This window comes from Arachis hypogaea, chromosome 20 (genome assembly GCF_003086295.3).
Source record: "Arachis hypogaea cultivar Tifrunner chromosome 20, arahy.Tifrunner.gnm2.J5K5, whole genome shotgun sequence".
Taxonomy (NCBI): Eukaryota; Viridiplantae; Streptophyta; class Magnoliopsida; order Fabales; family Fabaceae; genus Arachis; species Arachis hypogaea.
In genome coordinates, this window is record NC_092055.1 from 26989502 (window position 1) to 26996908 (window position 7407).

General features: G+C 36.5%; 1 non-coding gene across 1 annotated transcript; it reads right to left on the reverse strand.

The window, feature by feature from the left end:
- Positions 1-5156: 5156 nt before the first annotated feature.
- LOC112788526 (small nucleolar RNA R71) lies at positions 5157-5264 on the reverse strand. The gene has a single exon (XR_003195885.1). It is a non-coding gene; the product is annotated as a small nucleolar RNA R71 (small nucleolar RNA).
- Positions 5265-7407: the final 2143 nt, after the last annotated feature.

The following is a 7407-nucleotide window of genomic DNA, read 5'->3' on the forward strand; positions in this document are numbered from 1 at the left end:
GTTGATTAATTGGTAACTCTTGAGTTGTCAAACTCATCGTGATTGATAACTGATATCCTTGCTGATTGATTTAAATCCCTATAACTCTAGTCTTTCCTTAGGAATTGACTAGGACTTTAGGCGTTAAATTGATTTACCCACTCGACTTACCTTCATAGTTAGAGGTTGACTTAGTGGAGAGCAAAATATAATTCTCATCACCATTGATAAGGACAATTAGGATAGGACTTCCGAATTTTCATACCTTGCCAAGAGTTTATTTTACAGTTGTTTATTTATTTTATTTGTCATTTAAATTATTTGTTCCTTACTTTCAAAACCCCAATTTACAAAACTCGTAACCAATAATAAGAACATACCTCCTTGCAGTTCCTTGAGAAGACGACCCGAGGTTTAAATACTCGGTTATCAATTTTATTGGGTTTGCTTAAGTGACAACCAAAACTTTTGTACGAAAGGATTTTCTGTTGGTTTAGAAGCTATATCTACAACGCGATTATATATTTGTGAAAATTCTTTACCGAAAGAAAATCAGTTCGTCAAAAATGGCGCCGTTGCCGGGGAACTGCAAACGTGTGCCTTATTATTGGTTATTGTAAATATTTTTCTTTTACTTGTTTATTTATTTTTGTTTTTTTTCCTTTTTATTTTATTAGCTACTATGAATTCTCATCCCTCTCGCTTTGATTTTGGTTCTAATATTGTTGAAGGGAACAGAAGTTATAGCAGGAACATGCATCAAGGTCAGAGCAATCAAAGATGGATGGAGCCAAGAGGATCTGATCAACCCTTTAGGCAACAACATCCTCCAGGATATCATGGATGAGGACCACTATACAATGCATACCAAGCTAATAGACATGGTGGATCCCCTTGTAATCACCAACAACCCCCACCCTGTGCTTATAGACCATCCTCTCAATGTAGATTTGAACCACCACACTCACAAGTTCCTTTTCACCATTCACCACCATATGACCCTTATCTACCACAATCCCAATCCAATTACTCCCAAGAACCACCACATTCTTGTTTTGAACCCTCTCCCCCAACCAATGAAACTGATGAGCGGATAATTTATACGCTTTTTGGCATTGTTTTTACATAGTTTTTAGTATATTTTTATTAGTTTTTAAATAAAAATCACATTTCTGGACTTTACTATGAGTTTGTGTATTTTTCTGTGATTTCAGGTAATTTCTTGCTGAAATTAAGGGACTTGAGCAAAAATCAGATTCAGAGGTTGAAGAAGGACTGCAGATGCTGTTGGATTCTGACCTCCCTGCACTCAAAGTGGATTTTCTGGAGCTACAGAACTCCAAATGGTGCGCTCTTAATTGCGTTAGAAAGTATACATCTAGGGATTTCCAGCAATATATAATAGTCTATACTTTGCCCGAGTTTAAATGACGCAAACTGGCATTCAACGCCAGTTCCATGTTGTATTCTAGAGTTAAACGCCAGAAACAGGTTGCAAAGTGGAGTTAAACGCCAGAAACAGGTTACAAACTGGCGTTCAACTCCAAGAGAAGCCTCTACACGTGTAAAGCTTAATGCTCAGCCCAAGCACACACCAAGTGGGCCCCAGAAGTGGATTTCTGCATCATTTACTCATTTCTGTAAACCCTAGTAACTAGTTTAGTATAAATAGGACTTTTTACTATTGTATTTACATCATCGGATCATCTTTGATCCGTTTTATGCTATCTTAGACCTTTATGGGGGCTGGCCATTCGGCCATGCCTGGACCTTGTTCTTATGTATTTTTAACGGTAGAGTTTCTACACACCATAGATTAAGGTGTGGAGCTCTGCTGTTCCTCATGAATTAATACAAAGTACTATTGTTTTTCTATTCAATTCAAGCTTATTCTGATTCTAAGATATTCATTCGCACTTCAATATGAATGTGATGATCATGACAGTCATCATCATTCCCAACCTATGAACGCGTGCCTGACAACCACTTCAGTTCTACCTTAGATTGAATGAATATCTCTGGGATTTCTTAATCAGAGTCTTCGTGGTATAAGTTAGAATCCATGGACGGCCATTCTTGAGATCCGAAAAGTCTAAACCTTGTCTGTGGTATTCTGAGTAGGATCTGGGAAGGGATGGCTGCGACGAGCTTCAAACTCGCGAGTGCTGGGCGTAGTGACAGACGCAAAAGGATCAATGGATCCTATTCCAGTATGATCGAGAACCGACAGATGATTAGCCATGCAGTGACAGCGCATTGGACCATTTTCACTGAGAGGACAGGATGTAGCCATTGACAACGGTGATGCCTAACATACAGCTTGCCATAGAAAGGAGTATGAATGATTGGATGAAGACAATAGGAAAGCAGAGGTTCAGGAGGAACAAGCATCTTCATACGTTTATCTGAAATTCTCACCAATGAATTACATAAGTATCTCTATCTTTAATTTACGTTTTATTTATCTTTTAATTATTAAATCTCCATAATCAATTGAATTCGCCTAACTGAGATTTACAAGGTGACCATAGCTTGCTTCAAGCCGACAATCTCCGTGGGATCGACCCTTACTCACGTAAGGTTTATTACTTGGACGACCCAGTGCACTTGCTGGTTAGTTGTGCGAAGTTGTGACAAAGAACTAAGATTATGAACGTGCGTATTATGTTTTTAGCGCCGTTACCAAGGAATGAACCGTCACGATTTCTGCGCACCAAGTTTTTGGCGCCGTTGCCGGGGATTGTTCGAGTTTGGACAACTAACGGTTCATCTTGTTGCTCAGATTAGGTAATTTTATTTTATTTTTAAGCTTTTATTTCTTATTTTCGAAAATAATACAAAAAATATTATAAAAATAAATATTTTCAAAAATATATTTTTCTTCAGAATTTTTAAGAATGAATTCTAGTGTTTCATAATGATTTGTTGAATTCTGGCTGGCTGTAAGCCATGTCTAATCTTTTGGACCGGGGTTTCAATTTATCATCACAAGAGCTTGTTGATCTTCACCCATTTGGCAGTTACACACATAGTTGTTGTATACATGGGAGGTATCAATATCTGATGAAGCTTGGCTGGCCATTGGCCATGTCTAGTGTTTTGGACCGAAGCTTTCAATGAAAGCTTGGCTGGCTAGTAAGCCATGTCTAATTCCTGGACTGGAGCTTTAGACTAACATTGCAAGATTCCTGGAATTCCTATTAAAAATTTTGAAATCCTTATTTTTCTTTTTCCAAATTAATTTTCGAAAAATCCAAAAAAATTAATAAAATCATAAAACCAAAAATATTTTATGTTTCTTGTTTGAGTCTTGTGTCAATTCTTAAGTTTAGTGTCAATTGCATCTTTTTAATTTCATTAAAATTTTTTGAAAATTCATGCATTGTATTCTTCATGATCTTCAAGTCATTCTTGATGAATTTCTTTTTTTGATCTTTGCATTTTCATGCTTTGCATCCTTTCTTATTTTTCATATGCATTTTCAATTTGTTAGTGTCTAAAAATTAAAAATTTCTAAGTTTGGTGTCTTTCATGTTTTCTTTTCTTGAAAATTTTTCAAAAATAAGTTCTTGGTGTTCATCTTGACATTCAAAGTGTTCTTGGTGTTCATCTTGACACTCATAGTGTTCTTGCATGCATCATTTGTTTTGATCCAACATTTTCATGCATTGAGTGTTTTTGATGTTTTTCTCTTTCATCATTAAAAAATTCAAAAATCAAAAAATATCTTTCCCTTTTTCACTCATAAAATTCAAAAATTTGAGTTTACTTTTTCAAAAATTTTTAAAATCTAGTTGTTTCTTATGAGTCAAATCAAATTTTCAATTTAAAAATTCTATCTTTTTCAAAAATCAAATCTTTTTCATTTTTCTTTTATGATTTTCGAAAATTTCAAATTGATTTTCAAAAATCTTTTTTCTTATTTTATTTCATAATTTAAAAATCTTTACTAACAATTAATGTGATTGATTCAAAAATTTTTAAGTTTGTTACTTGCCTATTGAGAAAGGTCCAATCTTTAAATTTTAAAATCATATCTTTTTGTTTCTTGTTAGTCAAGTAATCAACTTTAATTTTCAAAATCAAATCTTTTTTTAAACTTCTTTTTCAAATATTTCTCAAAATAAGTTTCAATCACATCTTTTTCAAAATCAATTTCAAAATCTTTTCTAACTTTTTTTCTAACTTCTTATCTTTTCAAAAATTAAGTTTCAAATCTTTTTCAATCAATCTTATCTTTTTGTTTGATTATTATCTTTTTCAAAACTACCTAACTAACTCTCTCTTTCTAATTTTCGAAAATCTCTTCCCTCTTTTTCAAAATTCCTTTTTAAATTAACTAATTGTTTTAAATTTAATTTAATTTGATTCAATTTTCCTTTATTAATTTTTGAATTCTAATTTTAATTTTAAATTAAAAACAAAAATATTTTTCTTTTCTTTTCAATGATTTTTGAAAATTTTTCTCCCTCATCTCCTTCTAATTATTTATTTATTTATTTACTAACACTCCTCTTCATCTAAGAATTCGAACCCACTCCTCACCCTTGTGTTTGGATTCTTCTTCTTCTACTCACATAAAGGAATCTCTATACTGTGACATAGAGGATTCTATATTTTCTTTTTTTTTTTTCCTTCTTTTTCTTATGAGCAGGAACAAGGATAAGAACATTCTTGTTGAAGCTGATCAGGAACCTGAAAGAACTCTGAAGAGGAAGCTAAGGGAAGCCAAAGCACAACTCTCTGGAGAAAATTTGACAGAAATTTTCGAAAAAGAAGGAGACATGGCCGAAAATAATAACAATGCAAGGAAGATGCTTGGTGACTTTACTGCACCAAATTCCAATTTACATGGAAGAAGCATCTCAATCCCTGCCATTGGAGCAAACAATTTTGAGCTTAAACCTCAATTAGTTTCTCTGATGCAACAGAATTGCAAGTTTCATGGACTTCCATCAGAAGATCCTTTTCAGTTCTTAACTGAATTCTTGCAAATCTGTGATACTGTTAAGACCAATGGGGTTGATCCCGAGGTCTACAGGCTTATGCTTTTCCCGTTTGCTATAAGAAACAGAGCTAGAGTATGGTTGGACTCTCAACCTAAAGATAGCCTGAACTATTGGGATAAGCTGGTCACGGCTTTCTTAGCCAAGTTCTTTCCTCCTCAAAAGCTTAGTAAGCTTAGAGTGGATGTTCAAACCTTCAAACAAAAGGAAAGTGAATCCCTCTATGAAGCTTGGGAGAGATACAAGGAACTTACCAAAAAGTGTCCTTCTGACATGCTTTCAGAATAGACCATCCTGGATATATTCTATGATGGTCTGTCTGAGCTATCAAAGATGTCACTGGACCATTCTGCAGGTGGATCCATTCACCTAAAGAAAATGCCTGCAGAAGCTCAAGAACTCATTGACATAGTTGCAAATAACCAGTTCATGTACACTTCTGAAAGGAATCCTGTGAGTAATGGGACGCCTCGGAGGAAGGGAGTTCTTGAAATTGATACTCTGAATGCCATATTGGCTCAGAACAAAATATTGACTCAACAAGTCAATATGATCTCTCAGAGTCTGAATGGATTGAAGGAATAATCCAACAGTACTAAAGAGGCATCTTCTGAAGAAGAAGCTTATGATCCTGAGAACCCTGCAATAGCAGAGGTGAATTACATGGGTGAACCCTATGGAAACACCTATAATCCCTCATGGAGAAATCATCCAAATTTCTCATGGAAGGATCAACAAAAGCCTCAACAAGGCTTTAATAATGGTGGAAGAAACAGGTTTAGCAATAGAAAACCTTTTCCATCATCCACTCAGCAATAGACAGAGAATTCTGAGCAGAACCCATCTAGCTTAGCAAATATAGTCTCTGATCTATCTAAGGCCACTGTGAGTTTCATGAATGAAACAAGGTCCTCCATTAGGAATTTGGAGGCACAAGTGGGCCAGCTGAGTAAAAGAGTCACTGAAATCCCTCATAGTACTCTCCCAAGCAATACAGAAGAAACCCAAAAAGAGAGTGCAAGGCCATTGATTTAACCATCATGGCCGAACCTACATGGGAGGGAGAGGACGTGAATCCCAGTGAGGAAGACCTCCTAGGACGTTCAGTGATCAATAAGGAGTTTTCTTTTGAGGAACTAAAGGAATCTGAGGCTCATCTAGAGACCATAGAGATTCCATTGAACCTCCTTCTGCCCTTCATGAGCTCTGATGAGTATTCTTCCTCTGAAGAGGATGAAGACATTACTGAAGAGCAAGTTGCTAAATACCTTGGTCCAATCATGAAGCTAAATGCCAAGCTATTTGGTAATGAGACTTGGGAAGATGAACCTCCCTTCCTCACCAATGAACTGAATGCATTGGATAGGCAGAAATTACCTCAAAAGAAACAGGATCCTGGTAAATTCCTAATTCCCTATAACATAGGCACCATGACCTTTGAGAAGGCTCTGTGTGACCTAGGGTTAGGAGTAAACTTAATGCCACTCTCTGTAATGGAGAAACTTGGGATCCTTGAGGTGCAAGCTGCCAGAATCTCATTAGAGATGGCAGACAACTCCAGAAAATAGGCTTATGGACTAGTAGAGGACGTGTTAGTAAAGGTTGAAGGCCTTTACATCCCTGCTGATTTCATAATCCTAGACACTGGGAAGGATGATGATGAATCCATCATCCTTGGAAGACCCTTCCTAGCCACAGCAAGAGCTATGATTGATGTGGACAGAGGAGAGTTGGCCCTCCAACTGAATGAGGACAACCTTGTGTTTGAAACTCAAGGATCTCCTTCTATAACCATGGAGAGGAAGCATGAAAAGCTTCTCTCACTGCAAAGTCAACCAAAGCCCCCACAGTCAAACTCTAAGTTTGGTGTTAGGAGGTTCCAACCTTGCTCTGATTATCTGTGAGACTCCATGAGAGCTCACTATCAAGCTATTGACATTAAAGAAGCGCTTGTTGGGAGGCAAGCCAATGTTATTTAATCATATCTATTTTATTTTCTTTTTGTTATTTCGTGTTTTATTAGGTTGATGATCATGTGAAGTCACAAAAACTACTGAAAAATCAAAAACAGAATGAAAAACAGCATTGAAAACAGCACACCCTGGAGGAGAGCAGTCTGTCGTTTAAACGCCAGAAACAAGCATCTGTCTGGCGTTTAACGCCAGAAACAAGCATCAACGCCAGAAACAAGCAGCAGTCTGGCGTTAAACGACAGGATTGCACAGCAAGGGCGTTTTACACACCTAATTGGAGCAGGGATGTTAAGTCCTTGACCCCACTTGATCTGTGGACCCCACAGGATCCCCTCAGGATCTGTGGACTCCACAGGATCCCCACATCTTCTTCTCTCCTCTTCAGACTTTTTCATAACTCTCTTTTCCAAATACCCTTCACCAATCACCTCAATCACTCTTTCACATCA